The 24,615-nt window shown below is 33.7% G+C and overlaps 1 protein-coding gene and 1 long non-coding RNA gene across 2 annotated transcripts in view; one reads left to right on the top strand and one right to left on the bottom strand.

Moving 5' to 3' along the window:
- The window catches only part of PCDH15 (protocadherin related 15), a 990,428-nt gene that overhangs the window by 731,628 nt on the left and 234,185 nt on the right, over positions 1-24,615 (bottom strand). The gene's annotated exons all lie outside the window — the stretch shown is intronic.
- The window catches only part of LOC144331020 (uncharacterized), a 172,797-nt gene that overhangs the window by 76,956 nt on the left and 71,226 nt on the right, over positions 1-24,615 (top strand). The window contains exon 2 of the long non-coding RNA XR_013397851.1: positions 7,406-7,516. This is a non-coding gene — a long non-coding RNA (uncharacterized LOC144331020). The remainder of the gene's footprint in view (positions 1-7,405; positions 7,517-24,615) is intronic.

Below are 24,615 nucleotides of genomic sequence, written 5' to 3'. Positions count from 1 at the left end.
AATAATTAAAAGATACTTAAACATCTTAAGTAAAATCTAAACATGCCTGTTATGACACATCCCTAGGAAGTTTATTTTCATAATGTTTGATGTGATTTTAAGGTCATAATTTTCGAGAAAATAAAAAAGGCCATGAAAGGGATTTTCCAGATGAGGCTTCCAGTTGAAAATATTTGTATATAAAATGTTAATCGTAGAAATACAATCCAATAATGAACAAAGTTCAAAAACAAGTAAGCCCTGAAGCAAAACAAGGCAAGATATATAATATATATCAATAAAACTAAAACTTTTGCAAACTTTGGTGGGAAAGACTATTTTAGTTAAGCAGGGACTTCTGGCTTAAGGAAAGAAAGCAACTTGTCAGATTTAATCAAATTCATGGGAATCAACAGAATTGTTTTCTTTTGTTGGTTTCCCCAGATTTATGTACCAATAAGCAGTGGTGATAACTTAGATGAAAGGAATTGGTGGAAGGAGAAAGGTCTCTTCAAACTAGGATATTATCTTACTTCCTAGGTTTCATAATCTCTAATAATCCACTCCTAATTTAATTTGAAAAATGTCACTGTTCATTTTATGCAAGAAATTAAATCAAAATATATAACTGGTCTGATATTTGTTTCCAAGCATTTGTCAGTCTTTAGTCAAAAACTGATTAAAATGAAAAAAAACCTTAATTCTGATTTACAAAATGAAAACTATCAAGAGTAATTTTTAAAAAATTTTTTTGTTTTTAGTAGAGATGGGGTTTCAACACATTAGCCATGATGGTCTCGATCTCCTGACCTCATGATCCACCCGCCTCAGCCTCCCAAACTGCTGGGATTACAGATGTGAGCCACCGCGCCCGACTTTTTTCTTTTTTTCTTTCTTTTTTTGAGACTGAATCTCCCTCTATTGCCCAGGCTGGAGTGCAGTAGTGTGATCTTGATTCACTGCAACCTCTGCCTCCCAGGTTCAAGCGATTCTCCTGCCTCACCCTCCTGAGTAGCTGTGAATACAGGCGCCTGCCACCATACCCAGCTAATTTTGGTATTTTTAGTAGAGATGAGGTTTCACCATATTTGCCACACTGGTCTCAAACTCCTGACCTCAAGTGATTCTCCTGCCTCGAACTGCCAAAGTGCTGGGATTACAAGCATGAGCCACCACGCCTGGCCTATCAATGGTAATATCTTTTGCAGTATGTAAAGATTGTATAATTCCATTGGATCTTGAAAGTTGGTAAGAATTCACTGAAATGAGTAAGAATGGAATTCAGCAACTCAATATTGAACACCAAAAAATTGGAAGAGAAGACAATACATTGTACATAATGAAGCCAATGACAAGCTAATTATTCCTTTTATGAAAGGTCTTTCATGGCGTACAAAGTCATGTGATACACAGCAGCATACCTCATCTCTTGTATATTAAATTAACTAGGAAAGTATGTTTTTCAAAATGGGTATGAAGACATTAGTTTCACAATATACTTGTATATAATACCTAGATACACATACACATAACACATGCAATTATACATAGCACAAGCTTCATATATATGTAGATATATGAAGTCTCACTTTTATTCTCTCTCTCGATATGTAGACAGAAAGAGAGAGAGGGAGAGTTTCATATATGGAGAGCCGTATATTATAACTCTTTATATATAACTCTGAATGATTGAAACCAAATCATTTCTGGTTCAAAAACATACAAGTAAGGGCCCCTTTTGTCAGTTCAGATAGGTCAATATTATACTCACCTCTCTATATGAACTTGTCTATATGACCTGTGTCTATGAATTTCAGAAAAGTGATAACATGAACTCTAATGTTTGTTGGACTTGACCTTTTAGGAGCAATACAGAACCCTATTACATGTTTATTGACTCATGTATAGGAGATAAAAGATAGTGAATTCTTAGCAGACTTCAAACTAACTTTTGAGCTTGAAGGTACTTAATAAAATTTGTAAATGATAAAATAAACAAAAAAAGTGCTACCAAGGTGGATTTTAAAAACAATTTACATTTTGCTTATCATTTTGATCCTCCTCTTATGATCTGTATATTTGAAAAATAAATACATCTATATTATTGCCCAGGTTTTGAAATAAGCCCAGTTACTAATAATGCCACAAGCTAAGACTGAGTCTACTGTTACCATAAAGCCACAGATTAGCAATCCAAGATCCTGGGATACTTTGGCTTTTTTAGCACTTTTCCTCTGGTGGGTTTGTTCTTGCATTTGAACAAAACTATGCGTTTACATGAGTAATTGCCTAAGCATCTGAACTTGCCAAGTATCACTGAGAACAGACCCAAATTATAATTAACTCAAAGTACAGTGTTAACTTTTTCAGCCAAAGAAAATACATAGACCATAAGATATTAGTCTCAAATAAGTTATTTGCTCTGCCAGCAAAGGAGTAACATATTAATCAAAGAGTACAGACAAAGATTCAGACAAAGGTTCTCTACAAATAATTGTGGCAAGATGTCATTACATCAGTGGAATGTAGCTCAATTAACAATATCCTTTAAAGGACATCAGCTTGCCCTACCAAGAGAAGGTACCTGTTAAATTGTCGCTCCAGCTTGAGGTTTGATAATGTGGCAGCCATAGGATCCATTTCCTGTTCTAGTTGTGTGTATTGTGGTAATAAGAAAAGCAACAGAGCCCTACCATAACCAAATACTTTTTAAAATACAACCTCACCCTAAGAAATTAAGTAAAAAATAGATCTTGTTCCTCTGGTCAGTGTTGAAGAAAAAAACAAATATTCGACTGGTTGCCTCACAGGGGAAAAAAAATAATAGTACATAAAAGCAAAGCAAAACAAACAAAAACCCTTAATGAGGTTAGTTGACTTGTTCTCAAGAACACAGAGGAACATGGAGGAGAGGCAAGACTGTTGCCTAGTTCTAAATTAATTAGTTACAAAGAATTACCCCCAATTAAACACTAACTCACTGTACTTCTTGTAGATTCTTTGTTTTTATTTCCCACATGATATTGAATCCACCAAAATTATCATCAAAATTTTAAAGCTTGATAAATTATTTTGTCTATCCACTTCGAATGATTATATATCAGACAAGATCCCTAGCAACGTACCAAAATGAATTACATATTTGGATATGAAAGAACTAGTATGTCTAATTTAAGGCAAAGGTGGAGTTTGCAATACTTCATTGAGAGGATTCAGAAGTATGGCTAAATAGGAATTAAAGTCGGCATAACCTTTACATGAACAGAATTGTATTAAAACTGTGCCATATTATGAGTAGCAGAAAGTATTTGGAAAGCTGTTTCCATGTTTGCCTTTAGTGTAGTAGATAAAGCCTGTCTCGAATAAAATGTTCAGTCTAAAATGACAGTAAATTTTTTCTCACAATGATTCATTTTAGAAAAATCTATAATCCAATTTACTACTTGAATGTACATGGTTGCATATAAATGATGTGGCTCCCGGTGTGAGTTAGGTGGCAAATTAGAAAAAGTCTTATTTTTATTGTTGTTTAGTGAGAAAGCCAGGTATCAATATAACTCAGAGAAATATTCCCTACATCTTAGAGTGAGATTAATAAATATCTTTGTTATCAATAAAATGGGAATATAATTCTATCTCTTTGTACTATTATAAAGATTAAGTGGAAAAATTTATGGGAAATCCTTAGTATAAAACTGAGTACCCTCAAAAAAACACTCTATAAATTATTGTTTATTTCTATATGATTTTGTCATTTATCAATACATATTACATTTTCAAAAATATAAAAATACCACGTTCTTGGAAAAAAAAATGGACATTTAAGAGTGAGAATATGTCACTTTCTCTTCAGCAATGTCAAGAGAAAGGAAATTTTAAACAGAAAACTTTTGATGTCTATTCCTATAACACAAGTGAATGCATTGAGCTAGCAAAATCAGGTGAACCCAAACCATTATAAGCAATAAACTCATTTCGTTCACTTGGATTCTAATCACATCTTTAGAACTGAAATTTGGCTTCCAACTTCCATGTTCCTACAAGGAGAAAATGTACTACCTAATATTCAAACATTCCAGTACCTTTCCTTTGTCAATTATATTTCTTATTATAAATCAACAAATTTGCATGTCGTCCCATAGTTGTCTTGCATGAGTTTGGTTATTGTGATCCCTTCTCCTGACTCCAATTACATCCAGCTACGGAGACAAAATATAAATTTCTTGATCTGTGAATCAACCTCTGGTCCTTGATTTCTCCAGACAAGTGTTTCTACCCACTGAGGCCTGACCTTAACAGCTAGACAGTCTCTTTAGGCAGCACTTATAGCCAGTCTATTTCTAATTACTGCACTCTATTTATAGGTTGAAAACTTTTAAATAGAAACTAGATATCAACAGGGCTGCCTAGGGTATTTCCAAATGATTAAGACAATGAGGATGATGATGATGACAACAATGGGAGAGAAAATTGTCTGGAAAGAGCATGCTGTTACTTTCTGGAATGATGAAAATATTTTATTCCTTGTTTGGGGTGGTATTTACCTAGCTGTTTGCAGTTGTCAAAACTCATTAAATTAAAAACTTAATTTATTGCATTTTCTTTTACGCAAATTATATCTCAATAAGTTCAGGAAGCAGAAATATCTATGAGATTTCTTCTTCTTAAACAAAATGGAGGGCCGGGCGCAGTGGCTCACTCCTGTAATCCCAGCACTTTGGGAAGCCAAGGCGGGTGGATCACCGGAGGTTGGGAGTTTGAGACCAGCCTGACCAACGTGGAGAAACCCCATCTCTACTAAAAGTACAAAATTAGCCAGGTGTGGTGGAGCACGCCTGTAATCCCAGCAACTTGGGAGGCTGAGGCAGTAGAATCATTTGAACCTGGGAGGCGGACTTTGCAGTGAACTGAAATGGCGCCGTTTCACTCCAGCCTGGGCAACAAGAGTGAAACTCCGTCTCAATCAACAAATCAATCAATCAATAAAATGGATTGTGAAGATTTGAATATGGACTATTCAATTTGTGGTATAGTTTTTTGTCATATTTAAAGAATTTTCTTCACAGAGAAGCTTTAGGTTTACAAAAAAATTGGGACGAAGGTATAGATATTTTCTATATACTCCTGTCCCCACCCATGCGTAACTTTTATTATCCGCATCCTTCACCAAAGTGGTGCATTTGTTACAATTGATTAACCTTCATTCACACATCATGATCACTCAAATACTAGTTTATGTAGGGTTTATTCTTTGTGTTTTACACTCTGTGGCTTTGACTAAATGTATAATGAGATGTTTCTATCATTATAGTATCATACAGACTTATTTTCACTGACCAAAAAAATCTTCTGTTCTCTGCCGATTCTTTTCTCCCTCCCCACAACCCCCTGACAATCACTGGTGTTTTCACTTTCTCTATAGTTTTGCCTTTCACAGAATGTCAAATAGGTGAAATCATAGAGTATATAGCCTTGTCATATTGCCTTTTTCCATGAATTTACAGCTTTTTCATGTCTTTTCAAGGCTTGATAGTACACTTACTTTTAGCACTGAATAATAGTCCATTGTCCGAAGGTACCACAGTTTGTTTATCCATTCACTTACTGAAGAACCTCTTGGTTGCTCCCTCCCAAGTTTTGAAAATTGTGAATAAAGATGCTATAAACATCTATGTGCAGATGGATGCTTTCAGCTTCTTTGAGTAAATACCAAGGAGAATGACTGCCGGATTTTATAGTAAAAACATTTTTGGTTTTGTAAGAAACTTCAGATTGTCTTCCAAAAGCGCTGTATCATTTTGCAGTCCCTAGCAATGAGTGAGAGTTCTTCTTGCTCCACATGTTCACCAGCATTTAGTGCCATCGGGGTTTAGAAGTTTGGTCATTCTAATAGGTGTGTAGTATTATCTCATTATTATTTAAATTTACATTCCCTTGATAACATCTGATGTGGGACATCTTTTAATGTGCTTATTTGCTATCTGTATATCTTCTTTGGTTAGGTGCCTGATACGGTTTTTGGCCCATTTTTAAAATGAGCGGTTTGTTTTCTTATTGTTAACTTTTAACAGTTCTTTGTATATTTTGGATAGCAGTCCTTTATCAGATGTGTCTTTTGTGAATATTTTCTCCCAATTTGTAGCTTGTCTTCTCATTCATTTGACATTGTCTTTCTCAGGGAAGAAGTTTTAAATTTCAGTTAAGTTCAGATTATCATTTTTGTTATGAATCCTACTTTTGATGACGTATCTAAAAAGTCATTGCCATACCCAAGGTCATCTAGGTATAATTGTTTTTAATAGAAATAATATTTTTGAAAAAGAAATATAGTTAAATTATATCATTTCACATTTTTATCAATGCTTTTAACTCTTCCAAACCATTACGAAATGGTTATATTTTTATTGTGTTATAAAATCAAATCATAATTAAGCTTTTCAAATGCAAAGATAAAAATGAAATAGCATAACCTTTTGAATCTAATTTAATAGTTCAAGATCTCTGTGCTCTATGTTCAAGCATTATAATGTTAAAACTGCTGTCTTACTATCTGCAGAATTTTCTAATTAGCTTGAAGAGATTTTTACACTTTACCTATAAATATATTTTGAGAGGGAGCGATAATAAAATCAAAATAGGTCAAGATATCTAAGTAACTTTATTGAGATGTCAAGTGGCATCCAGCAGAAGGTGAAGAAGTCACAGAGTTACATCATAGAAGGCCTTCCTGCTGTGCTATTTCCTTCAACAGAAAAAGCAGCTTTCATCCTGTAAGGCTTCCAGCATCCGCTGAAACTACTTTGAGTAATTCAATCTTGCAAAAATTATTTCTGCTACATACACTTATCTAACACATAAGTATACTTATAAAAAAAATACCTTGGACCCACTTGGAAAACTAAATTATATTTAATAAGGAGATCAATTTTGTATACCTTGGCTTATTGTGCTCTATTTAAAAATATATTTTCAAAACATAGCTCTTTTTTTTCCCCCTGTTATTCACTTGGCTTCAGTCATTTTGCTGTAATTAAACATGATAAGTACTTTCCCATGTTAGTAAGGCCTGTAAATTTTCTTCTGCCTGAAATGGCTCCTCTTCCAGATGCCTACATGGCATAGGGCCTCCTTTAGTTCCTGTCTTCACTCGTGTACTGCATCACTTTCTCCAAGAAATCTACCTCACCACTGTCTAAAGTAGCCCACCACCCATTCCCTCACATTTTACCCCCTCCCTTTTTGTATATAATATATATCACTATCTGATATATTACATCTTCATTTGTTTATTCAATAAATGGACTTTGTAGACTTTTAAAAATCTGTAAAATATAGTCTTCAACAAACAGTATGTTTTATTTCTTTTTTATTGTGGTATGATTTATATTCAGTGAATTGCATTGTCTTAAATATTACTGTTCAACAGTTCTGATGAATGGATACACCAGTGAAACCTGCTACACTGAGAGGACAAAGAGCACATATACTTCTCTTCCCCAACCACTATCTACCCCACCCTTCCCATAAAGGAATACAGGTAGCCTGATTTATTTCACTATAGTTTATCTGTTATAGAACTTCATATAAATGAAATAATACAGTATATCAAGTTTATGCTACATGTATATTATCGAATGGTACCTTTTTCTATTTTAAATATATGGAATAGCAAATATGGAAATATTTTTAAACTTATCATCATCATTCTAAATTATAAACTCAATCACCAATAAAAATTTAGATCTTAGTAAACCTCACAAACCAATTTGTAAAAAATTTTTGATTGCCATTTTGTAGTCTATATGATTTATTTTTTAAATGTGGGAAACAGATTCAAAACCTAGTTTCAATGAATAATCTATAAAAAATTGCTCTAATATAATGTTAAATTATTTATTTTGGAACAATCATAATGTTTGCAGAGATTATAGAACTTTAGCACAATATCCTGATATTTAAAAAATAAAAGAAAAAAAAAACAAACCCCCAAAAACTAAAAAACTATATATGCTAATATAGAGTCAATACATATTTGGATAATTTGTTATTACTATTGAACTTTTTATAAAGTTAAAGTATATATACGAAAACAGAATTTACTAAACCTATACTGCGAAGAAAATACGTAAAACAATATTCTTGTACAATAGGCCTTTCAATTATTGGTGGGTTTTAATCTCATTTTTTATTCGATCATGCTTGTTGCTTAATGGTCATAGAAATGTTCCTTTATCAATTTTCATGAGAAAGTTTTGCAGCAGAAATTTCCCTAGAATGAACGTGTCTTGCATGTTTGTAAAATAAGTGACTTCTTTTTCCAAAATGTTAAAATCATTAGTACGCAAAAGTCATTACTACATTAATTTAAAGTGTTACATTTCAGTAAGCATGTATTAAGGAAGTTGGTATTGGGATAAAATAATTGTGCCAAAGTAAATTCTTAATGGAGTTCATATGAGAAGAAATACAGTGATTGTTCTACTCCAAGGTTGGCTTTGGGGGATTTTTGAAACCAACTTAAAAATCTTGGATGATATTTCTATTCCCTGAGAACAAACAATATGCTGGCAAGAGTGGAATAAGGAAGCTTGAAAAAAAGAATGAGTTATTCTATGAAATAATCTGTCCTATACATCAGGATTCTTTTAGAGTTTCTCACACAAGACTTTAAGATACACAAAAATCTTACTTAAGATTTCTTGGAGTTGGTGTGGCCTCAGTACACATTGAAGTCAGAGATTATGTTGGGTTCTAACAACTCAGCATTTTTAGATAAGATCTAGAGTTAAAAGCTATAAATCCGACCTCTAGAGGAGGGTTACATTGGCCTAAATTTTCATACAGAATAGACTGTCTTTGCCAATCCAATTAGGGGTGTGTGTGTGTGTGTGTGTGTGTGTGTGTGTGTTTGTGTGAATGAGTTTATCTCACTGTCTCGGGAGTGTGTAATTGTATGATAGGTGGAAATTCATAGGAGAATGGATCAACTACAAGTGGTCATGGGTAGTGCCATGTAGAACCATACTGGAGCCTAAGGCAAAAGGAAAGTGTCTGCAGCTGTATACATGACTTCCTGTGCTTTTTAATGGTTATTTTTTCCAGAACATAAAAGTAGTTTTAAAAAATAATGAAAACCTGAAAAGTAGAGTATTGAAACATATGATCTAGTTTTTAGGTATAAATATCTCATTTATACCAAAACCTGAATATATTATAATATTTTCAAAATGTACTCTTTCGCTTACTCATTTTTAATTGAGAGAATTGCTATGTTTGACAATTTCTCTTGACAAAGGTCTTAACGTTTATTTAATTTCAACTTACTGATCCTATCTTTTAGATTTTGATGAACTATTTCTTGTGAAATTTTCGCATTGGATCTCTATTTTTTAAAATACTGCATTGGAATATATTTATTCTATTATTAAGTTATATTAGCATTCCTTAAATTCTGCACCCAAAGAAAGTGCTTCACTTGGGTCATACTTTTTTTTTTTTTTCTTTTCTCTTTTGAGATGGAGTCTCGCTCTGTTGCCAGGCTGGAGTGCAGTGGCATGATCTTGGTTCACTGCAACCTTGGCCTCCAGGGTTCAGGCAAGTCTCCTGCCTCAGCCTTTTGAGTCACTAGGATGCAGGCATGTGCCACCACACCTGGCTATTTTTTTTTTTTTTTTTTTTTGTATCTTTAGTAGAGACGGGGTTTCACTGTGTTGGTCAGGATGGTCTTGAGCTCCTGACCTCGTGATCCACCCGCCTCCGCCTCCCAAAGTGCTGGGATTACAGGTGTGAGCCACTGTGCCAGGCCTTACTTGCACCATTCTAATTGCAGCCCTGATGATGAATACTTAGGTTTGACCTTGGATTGTGTGTATCCAAAGTGAGGCAAAAACCACCAGAAATGAAATCAAAGAACTGAGAACCTGATGCCCTAAAATAGATTTTCCATGTAGACAGCAAAGGCACAACGATTATAAGAGGAACTGATGTAGAGAGGAGGTTCTTGAGCCAGAAATTTGAATGAGGAGAGACTACTGGGAAGACAGGAGATGCAAGCAACAACAAAGTTTTGTGGTACCTGGGGCTTAAAAGAGCAGAGATCTTAGCAAATGAGAAGACACTAGTCCCACCCTCTTGCTCTGAGGTGCTGAACTATGAGATAATAGACAAAATTTGAAAAAAAAGCTGCAAAGAAATGGTTTTCTGGAGAAAAGCATGAATGTCGTAAATCTAATGGGCTTTCTGTTCAGTATTTTATTATCTGGTAAATCTCATCATTAGAAGCATTGCAGAAAATTAGTATATTACCTTCACAATACCCGCATTAGAACACAATTGTAACACCTGAAAAGGCAATGTACTAACCCATGAGGACTCACTTAACTCATCACAATGGTTTAGTGAGATATATTGAGCTTAAAACACATGCTGGAATGGAAAAAAAATGAAAACCCTGAAAAATAAGCTCTTCAAAGGTTTAGAAATGAAATGGGAGTGATGAATAGCTAGGTACAAGGACATGGGAGTATACGCGATGCCAAATGAGAAGGTATCATTGTACTGAATACATACTTCGCCTTTTTCACATTTCAACTATTTTTAGTAACTTAAAAGAAGCTTTTGTTTTAGCTTAGACAGAAACTCTTAGGCTTTGGACCCATGTTCCAATTCTTTACATCAAAAGTTGTGAAAATTTCTAGAGGGAACGATGGAAGGACTTCTCAGAAGGTTGGAAAATGGAGGATGTGAGTTAAAGAACAGTTGTTAATCACAAAAATTGTAGATGAGACCTGCCTGATTGCAAGTAGTTTCTAAAACCATATTTGGAGATTTGGATAATTTATTTGCACTCCTAAAACCTCTGTTTCTTCATCAATAATTGGGCATAATGATACTACTCAGGTTTCTTTCGAGAATTAGATGACAGAATATCGTGTTTGTCATGTAGGAAGGTACAGTAAATTTTACACCTGCCTACATGACAAATATGGTATAATTTATAATTAATAAATAGACTTTTATAACTAATTTACTGACAATTACTTATTGAGTACCTGCTATGTGTTAGGGTAAAGCAATTCAAGAATCTAACTGAACTCTTGATATTTGTGGCTTTTACATTCTAGCAGGTGTGCTATAATGAGTGATATTATTTATAACGTCAAACACTAGGAGAATCACAGAGACTTGACTCCACCTTGAGTTCGCCTTCTAGAAACAGAAGAATAGCATGAATCCTAATTTTCACAAAGTAGATGAAGATACTCATTTTGATACTTTAAGAACTTTCCAAATGCACTAATTTGAAAGGAAAACGAAGAGAGGATTGAAAGAATTGTCATTCCCTGTGCAAATATTTAATCCTGTCAAGTTCTCTTTAAATTTGAGTGGAGGCAAATTCCTGGAGATCAAGCACCTGACCTATGAAAATGTATTAAATGTGTTTTGATGATAATTTCAGTGATCAAAGAGGGCATTTCCAAATGGAATCCATTACACTGCTTCAAGTATTATTACAATGAGTTCTGGTTTCTTCACTAGATTAATAGATTAATAAGTTTTATTATCTTGCTTGTAGAAAGCATTGAAAATTCCCAAGGAAGAAAAAACGAGTTCAACAGATAACCAGAAAAGTAAAAGAGAAAAGGGATAATTCACTTCTCTATTGTAATTTATGTGTTCCTGTATGTGGGATTAGACACAGTAAAGCTAAAAGAGGCAACTTAAAGCTCAGTCTCGGTGCTAATTTTGTATCCTTGAGGAAATCACATACCCTTTCAAGTTTTAATTATTCATCTGCAAATCCAAGATTATAAAATGACCTCATATTCTAGTTGACAATGTTTTTATATCAATATTTTATGTATTTACTTTTTCCTCATACTATCCGCCTCGCTTATCTTTTATATGTAAAGTTTACATATCAATTTATACATGCATATATACAATTTTTCTATCAGTTTTAGGAGTGGATAAATGACGTCTTTGACCCAAATTCTTGCCAAATCTCATTCCAAGAGTAGTATTGCCTATTGTACTCAAAATGTAAAATATCATAGCATTAGTTTAGTAAAAAAAAAAAAAAAAAAGTCTTGTTTCTCCTTTATATTTCTTGATGTTTTCATAATTTTAATAAAAACACTCAACCAAAGTGCTGAGGCTCAAAATAAGGTATTTTTTAATTTATTCTGTCCTCTACAAACACATACACATAAATTTAGGAGGAAAGTAAGATTACATAGCATCAATTTGGTGCTAATGAAAATGAAACCAGTATTGATATTTTCTAAATCTAATAATGCATGCATTTTGAATAGTTTTCTCAGACTCATTTCCCTTGAAGGTGAATTCAGATTCTTTAGGCATTTTCCCAAAAATAGTTTTTAACTCTCTGCCTTGTAGTGAAATTTTCCAGATTGAAAAGCCATGTAGAGTACACTGCAAACAATTTTACAGCCTTCATTAATATATAGGTCAATGTCTAGGTCACATTAACTTCAGATTCTGGTAATTGCATGACTTACTCTATCCGCTCTGTGTTTGAATCCTAGATTACAGGAGGAAAACAGGGTCCTGATAACACTAGCCTCAGTTACTGACAGCATCATCCTTTGTGCTGTCCCTATACCTTATCCTTAGTTAGTAAATAATCCTTTAAAAAAAAAAAAAAGAAAAAAATTGGCCTGTTTTATTATTCCTTTTTTTGTCAGTTCTTTGATATAATATCCTAGATCAAATCTCATTATAACTAATTCCTAATATTAGCCAAGTTATTTTATTAAAAATAATGAAGACATAGAAAAAAATTGGTTTCCATGTTTGGTTATAATTTTAGAATATGAGATTACAAAGAAATTATATTGTACGCATGATGTTAGTAATAGGGTTTAACAATATATCTTGGGAAATAAAATATTTTCATCTATATAAGAACAATATCTAGATGCTTGTGTTTCTCTTAACCTTTTAAAGCTTCTTTTTAAATATATTGTTCTACTAGGCTTACTCTACAGTGCAGTTAGATTTATTGAAAATTTCTAATTTTCAATATCTGAAAGAAAAAAGAAAATGAAAAGAAATATCAAAACAAGACATGTATTTAGTAATAAACAAGTCAACTGCTTTCTTAAATCTAGAGTTATAAATTAGTTCTCAGACACTTCCACATAAGAGTTACATGACACTTACTAATTTTAACAGAAGGCTGGCCCTGAAGCAGTGACACATATTTTTGTGCCACAATTAATTCCAGACAACATTGATTTTAATGGGAATTGCTAGGGAGTAACTACAGTATTGCCCATGGTCATCAAAGTCACTACAGCATGTCTTCAGGAACTAGGCAGTCAATTCATCGCCCTGGCCAATGGCCAATTTGCAAGTTTGATACAAATATTTTACCTTGTTATTAAACAAACAAACAAGCTCTATTCTTCTAAGGAGTTGGTTTCATTTAAATTATCATTTATGTATGTATGTATGTATGTATGTATGTATGTATCTACCTACCTACCTACCTACCTACCTACCTACCTATATCTTTTGCTGATGTAGAACTGCTGCTTTTCCAGTTGTATCCAAGTAAATTTCCATATCAATGCAATGATCCCTTTTGTACAGTTATGAGTTATAAGTTTTCTATAAAAATTAGCATGGGATATGTAGACTACTCGTGTAGTTAGCGATTTAAGTTAAGACCAGAACTTGAAGAAATAAATATTAAATCAGAATGAAAATCAATGATCAGGTGACATCCTCCTTTAAAAGTGAGAATATGTCCCACAGAACACTAATCATTTAAAGATAACTTCCTATAAATGAAAGAGGAAGATGAATAAAGCCAAACACTGGTATGCTTCAGGGCAAGATCTTTGTATATATTCTACCTTGCATTTGTTTTCTGAAAATTCTCTTTATTCATGTCATGAAGTTATCAAAGAAAACAGTGATAAAGGGATCTCTGACTTCTGTGATTTTTTTTAAATGTAAGGAATTCAGTCAGACTCAGTCAGTCTAAAAAGATGCAAATTCTTGGGAATTGTATCCAGATCTGATAAAACGTTTGACACTGGTTAACACACTATGGTCCACATCATTGATTCTCACAGTTACAGTGTAGTAATACATCAGAATATTTGCCAAAAATGTCCAGTGATGTTAGTTCCATTAGTACTCAAAGTAAAAGAGTGCATCTATTCTCTCAAGTAATAGTGAATGTATAGTGTGTCAGACATTTGTGAAAAACTGCATTGGTAGTTCCACTCTTGCGGAATACACAATCTGTTAAAGATCAAGTTATTTTTTTACTGAAACTCTTTATGCAAAGATGAAGAAAAATGTCTACATTGATGGCCAAACACCTAGGGGATTGAGATATAGTGAAGTGAGGATAAAAAGATGAGCACAGAATGCATAACTGAAAGACCTGAAGAAAATTTTAATTTCTTTTCTTTTTTTTTCTTTGAGACAGAGTCTCACTCTGTTGCCAGGCTGGAGTGCAGTGACATCTCAGCTCACTGCAACCTCTGCCTACTGGGTTCAAGTGATTCTCCTGTCTCAGCCTCCTGAGTAGCAGGAACTATAGGCGTGCACCACCACACCCAGCTAATTTTTTTTTTGTAATTTTTAGTAGAGACGGGGTTTCACCATATTGGCCAGGATAGTCTCCATCGCCTGACCTTACGATCCACTTGCTTCGGCCTCCAAAAGTGCTGGGATTACAGACGCAAGCCACCGCGCCCGGCCGAAAATTTTAATTTCTTGACCCATATTCTTCAGTTCACTCTAAACTATGCTTTCAAGAATAATGTAAAAGCAAGTTAAAAATGCAGTGTCCAACTGTTCTCACATTAAGAAATCAGGGTTACGTTTGGTGAGAATACAGAAAAGGAAAAAATAAATAAATCAAGATTAATTGATCATATTAATTTCATGGTATCACTCCACAAAAACCCAGAATAATTAAATTAAAAATAAAAGTTCAAGGAGAAGCATTCCTACAAAAATTTCTCATGATAATTAATTTACTGGTTATGACCCTTACAAATGTCAGGAAACAGGTTAGATTCCTTACCTAATGTGCCCAGTAATAGTCCCTTTAAAAAACCGTCTCCTAGAGGCACTAGTCCTCCCTCAGAAGAACAGTAGGTGAAGGAATTCTCTGGTTTCTGGCCTTGAGACCAGTTCCTGTTTAAGCCTAAATAAAGAAATAAATAAATATTCCTCTTTCAAGAGGCATCTGGCAGTTCCCCTTATCCCTGATAAGTCCTTCTTAAGGATGAGTCCTGATGAGTCCTTCTTAAGACGATGCCAAATTAAGTTAAGTTAATCAAAATAAAATTAAGATTAAATTGTGTAACATTGATTCAAACATTGCCTTGGTTGATTTATATACATTTGAAAAGTTTAATACTTTTTCACAATGGTTAAGTTTTAATGCAAAATAAAATTATCTATGTAGTGTTTTAAAATGTTGATTAACCTACTCCTTAGCCTTTTGGAAACACTTTTTAAATTTCTGGTGTAAATTCTGGCATGTATTTCTTTAAAAAATTCCTATAGGAAGTTTTTATGCCTTTCAAAGTTTGAGTGCCCCTAATCTTGGGCATACAAATCAGTCTTTCTTCTGATTAATGTGGCATTGTTGGTTTCCAGCTGCATCCATGTCCCTACAAAGGACACAAACTCATCCTTTTTTATGGCTGCATAGTATTCCATGGTGTATATGTGCCACATTTTCTTAATCCAGTCTGTCACTGATGGACATTTGGGGTGATTCCAAGTCTTTGCTATTGTGCATAGTGCCGCAATAAACATACGTGTGCATGTGTCTTTATAGCAGCATGATTTATAATCCTTTGGGTATATACCCAGTAATGGGATGGCTGGGTCATATGGTACATCTAGTTCTAGATCCTTGAGGAATCGCCATACTGTTTTCCATAATGGTTGAACTAGTTTACAATCCCACCAACAGTGTAAAAGTGTTCCCATTTCTCCACATCCTCTCCAGCACCTGTTGTTTCCTGACTTTTTAATGATCGCCATTCTAACTGGTGTGAGATGGTATCTCATTGTGGTTTTGATTTGCATTTCTCTGATGGCCAGTGATGATGAGCATTTTTTCATGTGTCTGTGGCTGTATGAATGTCTTCTTTTGAGAAATGTCTGTTCATATCCTTTGCCCACTTTTTGATGGGGTTGTTTTCTTCTTGTAAATTTGTTTGAGTTCTTTGTAGGTTCTGGATATTAGCCCTTTGTCAGATGAGTAGATTGCAAAAATTTTCTCCCATTCTGTAGGTTTCCTGTTCACTCTGATGGTAGTTTCTTTTGCAGTACAGAAGCTCTTTAGTTTAATTATATCCCATTTGTCAATTTTGGCTTTTGTTGCCATTGCTTTTGGTGTTTTAGACATGAAGTCCTTGCCCATGATCATTCTCAGCAAACTATCGCAAGAACAGAAAACCAAACACCGCATGTTCTCACTCATAGGTGGGAACTGAACAATGAGATCACTTGGACTCGGGAAGGGGAACATCACACACCGAAGCCTATCATGGCGGGGGGAGGGGGGAAGGATTGCATTGGGAGTTATACCTGATGTAAATGATGTGTTGATGGGTGCTGACGAGTTGATGGGTGCAGCACACCAACATGGCACAGGTATACATATGTAACAAACCTGCACGTTATGCACATGTACCCTAGAACTTAAAGTATAATAATAATATTAAAAAAAAAAAGAAAAAGAAGAAAAAAAATGTGGCATTGTCCATCATTTTTATAAATATGAGTATCAAACCCTTATTGATAAAGAAACTGCTCATTATAACATTCTGACATTTGGAAAAATTAATTTAAAATTTTGTATTTTTAATACAAATTAATTCTTTCATAACTACTAACCTTATAGGAAAATGCTAAAGAGAATGATTTTAGCAGATTTTTGCAAGAACTCATCTCCTAAGGTTTAAGAAATACCTACATGGTTTAAAATAGCAATAATAAACATAGCAATTTTAAAATAAGACACTATTTTGTTTAGGTCTTCCAAGTCAGTTAACTGGTATCAGTTTCATGGTCAGAATGACAAAAATATGTAATAAAAATGTGCAGCTCATTTAGCTGTTGAAGGCTAATGAACAATTAAAGTATTCCATAAGAATTTAATCTCATCCATTTTTTAGTACTATTTAAACTTGCTCCTTCTTTCCACAAAGTTTGAATGGCATAAATTATTTAAGCCATATACAAAGGGAACCCAATCAAGCTTGCAGGAGAATTCTTAGTAGAAATCTTGCAAGCCAGAAGGGATTACAGGCTTATTTTCAACACTCTAAAAGAACTTAAACTAATAATTTCATATTCCTCCAAACTTAGCTTTATAAGGAAGGGATAAATAAAATATTTTCTAGACAAGTAATTGACAAGGGAATATGTAATCACTAGACCAGCCTTACAAGGCAACCTCAGTGGAGTCCTAAACATGGAAAAGAAAGAACAATCTCTGCCACCATGAGAACACAATTAAAATACGTAGTCTGCAGACCCTATAAAACAACCATACAATAGAAACTACAAAGCAACCAGCTAGAAATTTCACAATGGGATGAAACCTCAAATATCAATATTAACCTTGAATTTACGTGGTCCAAGCACCACACTTAGAAGGCACAGACTTGCAAGTTATGTAAAATACAAATACTCATCCATCTGCTGTCTTAAAGTGACAGAACTCCCATGTAACAACACCCATAGGTCAAGGTAAAGAGTTGGAGGAAGATGTATCATGCAAATGAAAAACAAAAAAGAACAAGAGTCATTTACATTAGATAGGACAGAATTTAAACCAACAATAAAAAAAAAAAAAAGGATAAAGAATGTCATTAAATAATGACGAAGGGTTCAACTCAACAAGTAAACTTAACTATCCTAAATATGCACACACTCAATGTTGGAGCAGCCAATTCATAAAACATATACTTCAAAACCAATAAAAAGACTTAGGCACTAAACAATAGTGGGAGACCTCAACACATCAATGACATCATTAGAGAGATCATCAATGCAAAATAACAAGAAGTCCTGGACTTAAATTTGACACTTCACCAGTTGGACCTAGTAGACGTTACAGAGTACTCTATCCATCAACCACAGAATATACATTCCTCTCATCTGCACACAAAACATACTCTAAGGGTGAACCCACGCTCAGCCACAAAGCGAGTCTCAATAAATACAAAAAATTAAAATCGTATCAACTACACTCTTGAATCGTAGTAAATTAAAACCAGAAACCAATACCAAGAACATCTACCAAAACCACACAATGACATGCAAATTAAACAACTTGCTCCTGAAGGACTTTTGGACAAACAATGATATTAAGGAAATTTTTTAATTATTTAAAATAAATAAATAAAGACACACAACATATCAAAATCTCTGAGATGCAGCAAAAACAATATTAAGAGGAACATTTATAGCACTAATTGTCTGCATCAAGAAGTTAGAAAGACCTCAAATTAATGATCTAACATTACACCTATGGGAACCAGAAGAAAAGGAACAATCTAAACCTAAAGCTAATGAGAGGAAAGAAATAATTAAAATCAGAGCAGAACTGAATAAAGTAGAAACCCAATAATCCATACAAGGGATCAACAAAACCAAAAGTTGGGACTTTGAAAGCATAAACAAGAGAGATAAACCTCTAGCTAGATTAACAAAACAAAAAACAAAAAACAAAAAACAACAACAAAAAAGAGAAGATCCCAATAAGCACAATCAGAAACAAGGATGACATTACAGCCAAACACACGGAAACAGAAAAGATCCTGAGAATATTATGAACACTGGATGCACACAAACTAAAAGATCTAGACGAAATGCATACATTAATGAAAACATACAACCTCCCTAAATTGAATCACAAAGAAATTGCAACTCTGAACAAATAAATACTGAAGTCCCATATTGAATCAGTCATAAAAAATAAAAACCCTGTGAACCAACAAATGTCCCTGACCAGGTGGATTCACTGCCAAATTATAGTGGAAAAACAAAGAAGTGCTAATACCAATTCTACTGACACTATTACAAAAAAAATTAAGGAGGAACTCCTCTCTAACTCATTCTATGAAGCCAAAATCATCCTGATACCAAAACTTGGCAAATAACCAATGAAAAAAAGAAAAACTACAGGCTAATATCCATGATGAACATAGACACAAAAATCTCCAACCAAACAGTAGCAAACCTAATCCATCAGCACATCAAATAGCTATACCATGATCAAGTAGCCTTTATTTCTGAGATGCAAGAGTAGTTCAACATGTGCAAATCAATAAATGTGATTCACCACATAAACAAAATTAAAAACTAAAACCATGTAATTATGATCATCTCCACAGATGCAGAGAAAGCTTTTGATAAAATCTAATACCCATTCATGATAAAAAATACTCAAAAAAAAGGAGTCACCATAGGAATATACCTAAAAATAGTAAGAGCCATCTATGACAAACCGATAGGCAACATCACACTGAATGGGCAAAAGCTGGATCTGTCCCTGAGAGCTGGAACAAAGCAAGGATGCCCACTCTTACTACTTCTATTCAACATAGTACTGGAAATCTTAGAGTAATTACAGAAGAGAAAGTAATAAAAGACATCCAAATATGAAAAGCAGTCAGACTATTTATCTTTGCTGACTATATGATTCTACACTCAGGAAACCCCAAAGACTCTGCTGAAAGGCTCCTGAAACTGATAAATGATTTCAGTAAAGTTTCAGAATAAAAATTCAACATACAAAAATCAGTAGCATTTCTATAATGTTCAAGTGGAAAGTCAAATCAAGAACACAAGAACATTTACAATACGCACAATAAAAATAAAACATCTATGAATACACTAAACAAAGAGGTGAAAGATCTCTGTAATAACTACACAATATTGCTGAAAGAAATAATATATGACACATACAATTAGAAATTCATACCATGCTCATGGAAGGGAAGAATTAATATTATTCATGGTCATTCTGCCCAAAGCAATTTACAGATTCAGTGCCATTCCTTTAAAACTACCAATGCCATTTTTAACAGAAATAGAAAAATAAGATTCAAAAATGTAGAGCAAAAAATTAGCCTGAATAGCTAAAGGAAGCTAAGCAAAAAGAAAAAAAGCCAGAGGCATCACATTATCCAACTTCAGCTATACAATAAGTCTACAATATCCCAAATCGCATGGTATTGGTACAAAAACAGATACATAGACATATGGAACAGAAAATATAATCCATCCAGAAAGCTGCACACCTACAATCATATGATCTGTGACAAAGTTGACAAAAGTGAACATTGGGTAATGTTCAATATATGGTACTCAAAAACTGGCTAGCCATATGCAGAAGAATGTAACTGGAACCCTACCTTTCACCATATAATAAGTATGCTCAATTCACTCAAGATGGATTAAAGATTTCAATGTAATACTTCAAACTATAAAAACTCAGACAAAAACCCAAGCAACATCATTTTTGACATTAGGTTAGGAAAACAATTTATGGCTAAATCCTCAAAATCAATGGGACCTATTTAAATTAAGTTTGCACAGCAATATAAAAAAAAATTTAAAAAGATCAACACAGTAAACAGACAACCTGCAGAATGGGAGAAAATATTTTTAAACTTTGCATCTGACAGAGGTCTAATATCCAGAATTTATAAAAAATTTAAACAAATTTACAAGGAAAAAACAACCCTATTAAAAAGTAGGCAAAGGACATGAACAGGTACTTTTCAAAAGAAGACGTACAAACAGCCAGCCAACCCACAAATGACAAAATATTCAACAACATATCATCAAAGAAATCCAAATCAAAATTACAATGGGATGCTCTCTCATCAGTCTGATGACTATTATTAAAAGTCAAAAAATAACAGATGTTGGTGAGGCTGAGGAGAAAAGAGAATCTTATATATACGTTGTTGGTGAGAATGTAAATTAGCTCAGTCACTGTGGAAGGCAGTTTGGAGATTTCTCAAAGAACTAGAAACAGAACTACCATTCAAATCAGCAACCCCATTACTGAGCATATACCCAATAGAAAATAAATTGTTCTACGAAAAAAAAAAAAAAAAAAAAAAAAGACACATGCACTTATATATTCATTATAGCACTATTCATAATTACAAAGACATGGAATTAATGTAATTCTCATCCACAGTAGATTGGATAAAGAAAACATGGTACATATACACTATGGAATACTACTCATTCATAAAAAAATAATAAATCATGTTCTTTGCAGCAACATGGATGTTGCTGAAGGCCATCATCCCAAGCAAATTAACATAGAAATAGAAATACAAATACTACAGGTTCTCACTTACAAGTGGAAGCTAAACATTGGCTACACATGGATATAATGATAGAAACAATAGATATGAGGGACTACTAGAGGAAGGAGACAATAGGAGAGCAGTGGCTGATAAACTAAACTATCTATTGGGTACTAAGCTCACTACCTCAGTGATGGGCTCATTCACACCCCAAACCTAAGCATCACACGATTTAACCATGTAGCAAACTGGCACATGTACTTGCTGAATCTAAAATAAAAGTTGAATTAAAAAATTGTAAATGAGAATCTCTATTGGAATCAAAAGCTGAATAGCTACAATAAACTCATTTGTATAGTAAATTCCACTCCTATTTTGGAAAATATAATTGATTTACCTTCTGTTGACCAAAGATTCTACTTGAAAAAGAAACAAGTGTTTATAAAGATTCAAAATTTTAACTATTTTTGATTCTCCTTTGAACTATATAAATACAAGTTTTCTAAATAAGTAGACATCAAATCAAGAAATACATCTATATAAAATCAATTTCTAACATTTTTAATTTCAATGAGCTACATTTTACATTTGTTCAATTTGTGTAAGTACTGCAGTACTTGTGAAAATTCTGTAGATCATAATTATGAGGCTGATGAGGACTTGGCTGTGAACCATTCCTCACATTGGATGTAGTCATAAATACCCTCCTCTGACTTGTTCCTTGTGGTACAAATATCCTGTCATATAATAGTTATACATGTTTATACTATACCTCTGTATCTGAAAGCAGTGGCTTTAAGGTGGATATCCTATCATTCATCTTTTATTATTTATGCATTATGCATTTATTGATCAATCAGCTAACATTCTACAATGCATACTAGGTGCTAGGCACTACACGAGCGAGGGGTCTATTTAGGTACTAACATATTCCTGAAGAGCTCCAATTCTAATGAGAGAAAAACAAGCCACCAAATCAAGGTCATATAGTATTAGTGGCAGGAAAATTTCAACATAAACTAAAATACTTATGAATAGTGCAGGTTGTTATTGATTACAAAATCAGTTTTGCTGTGAATAGTCTCACAGCAGAGGTGACTCAATTGAGACTTGATATATGAATCAAATTCCTTCCACTCACCCCCTCAGAGTGGTACCTCTCAAATAGGAATGGATGAATGAATGAATGAATGAATGAGTGAATGACAAAATGATCTTAATTGAAACACTCAGTTATTAGGTTTACAGAAATTTACATTTTAGGAGGTAACACTGAGGAAACAATGCACACGTAAGACTTGAAATGTATTAATGATTTAATGATGAGCAATACATCTCATGGCCAAAAAAAAAAAAAAAAAATCAGAAGTTAAAAGGCTGCAAATGTGCCCTCACAACTCATCATACTGACTCCGCTCATTCTTAAGGCTAGTCCTGCTGCCGATATATTGGATTTTACAAAGTAGACTGGTATTCTGCAGTTTTAAAAAACGTTGACTGCTCTTATGACATAATCATGAAAAATATAAGATTACTGATCCATTTAAAAATAGTGGACAAAAATGAAACAGTCCCTAAACACCTACTCTAAGCCATTTCATCACAGGTACCCAGGGACTTCTAATTTGTGTAACAGTCACATGTTTCCACAAACTTGTTTTGGTAGTATAAAAATACTAAACAATGTTTATGAAGTGAAATAAACTTATAGCTTAGTGACTCTATACATTTTGTTTTTTAATAATGCCAAATTGTAATCACCCACTATCACACACTTGTGCATGATGTACAGATATATATTACTGCTTTTTCCTCTAAGTGAATTATGAAGAACTAAAGTAGGAAGAATTAGAGGAAAGTCACATTTATAGAACATTAAGCATGATACAGAAAACATACCTGAAAAACAGATGTAAAATTATATTATTTTATTTTTAGCTATTTTCCTCCAAAGGAAAGTTGCTTAAAAAGTAATTTTTTGAACTGGTCTATTAAAAAGAAACTGATAGCCTGTTTCCCATTTTTTGTTTGTGGCTTGACTGTATATGTATGTATTATTAATCCCTAGATCAATACTGTATATCTTATATTATATAGATACGTATTATAATCTCCATTGAACAATGGACAAAACTGACGTGAAGCGAATGACTTGGCAATAAACCACAAGTAAATAGTATATGTACTATTAAATGTAAACAAGAATATTCTAATGTCAAACATGGTTCCCTTTAAAAAAAATGAGAAAAATATAATTTTCAAGGGATCTTTGGCTTTTTAAATAACAGAATAGCTGTTCACTAGACTTAGTTATCTCGGTCCAGTTTTCCCCCAGTGTCCACAGTGGATCAGTTCCAGAACCCTGAAGATATCAAAATCCATGGATGCTCAATTTCGGTATATAAAATAGCACAGTATGTGCATGAAGCCTACACACAACCTCTGTTTATGTATTTTATTTTTGGGGGGGACTGAGTCTCTCTCTGTTGCTCAGGCTGGAGTGCAGTGGCACGATCTCGGCTCACCGCAACCTCCACCTCCCAGGTTCAAGCAATTTTCCTACCTCAGCTTCCCGAGAGGCTGGGACTACAGGCGCCGACCACCGCACCCAGCTAATGTTTGTATTTTTAGTAGAGATGGGTTTCAACATGTTGGCCAGGCTGGTCTTGAACTCCTAACCTCAGGTGATCCACCTGCCTCGGCCTCCCAAACTGCTGGGAATACAGGTGAGAGCCACCGCACCCAGTAGGCCCCTGTATATTTAAATCATCTCCAGATTACTTGTGATACCTAATACAATGTCGATACTATTTAAAGAGTTGTAATACTGTATTTTTAAATTTGTATTTTAAATTTTTTTCTTTCCTTATTGTTTTCTTTTTAATTGTTGTAGGTTCCTAGGCGTATATATTTATAGGTTACATGAGATATTTTGATACAGGTATGCAATGCATGATAGCCACATGAGGGTAAATGGGGTATCCATCAGCTCAAGCATTTGTCCTTTGACTTACAAACAATCCACTTATACTCTTTTAGTTACATTGGTTTTTTTTCTTTAATATTTTTGATCCACAGTTGCTTAATCCACTTATTCAGAACACACAGATATGATGGGCTGACTGTATACACATACAGACTCTAAACCACTAAAACACATCATAATACTAATAAATCTTATTAGGATATTTTCCAATCACTATTTTTTTCTTACATATTCTACTATTCATTGTTGTTATTTTTAAAAAGGATATTCACTTTGAAAGTGCAAGTACTTCTATTTTCTAATTTT

This window comes from Macaca mulatta, chromosome 9, assembly GCF_049350105.2.
Source record: "Macaca mulatta isolate MMU2019108-1 chromosome 9, T2T-MMU8v2.0, whole genome shotgun sequence".
Classification (NCBI taxonomy): domain Eukaryota; kingdom Metazoa; phylum Chordata; class Mammalia; order Primates; family Cercopithecidae; genus Macaca; species Macaca mulatta.
This window is presented reverse-complemented; position numbering and strand designations above follow the sequence as displayed.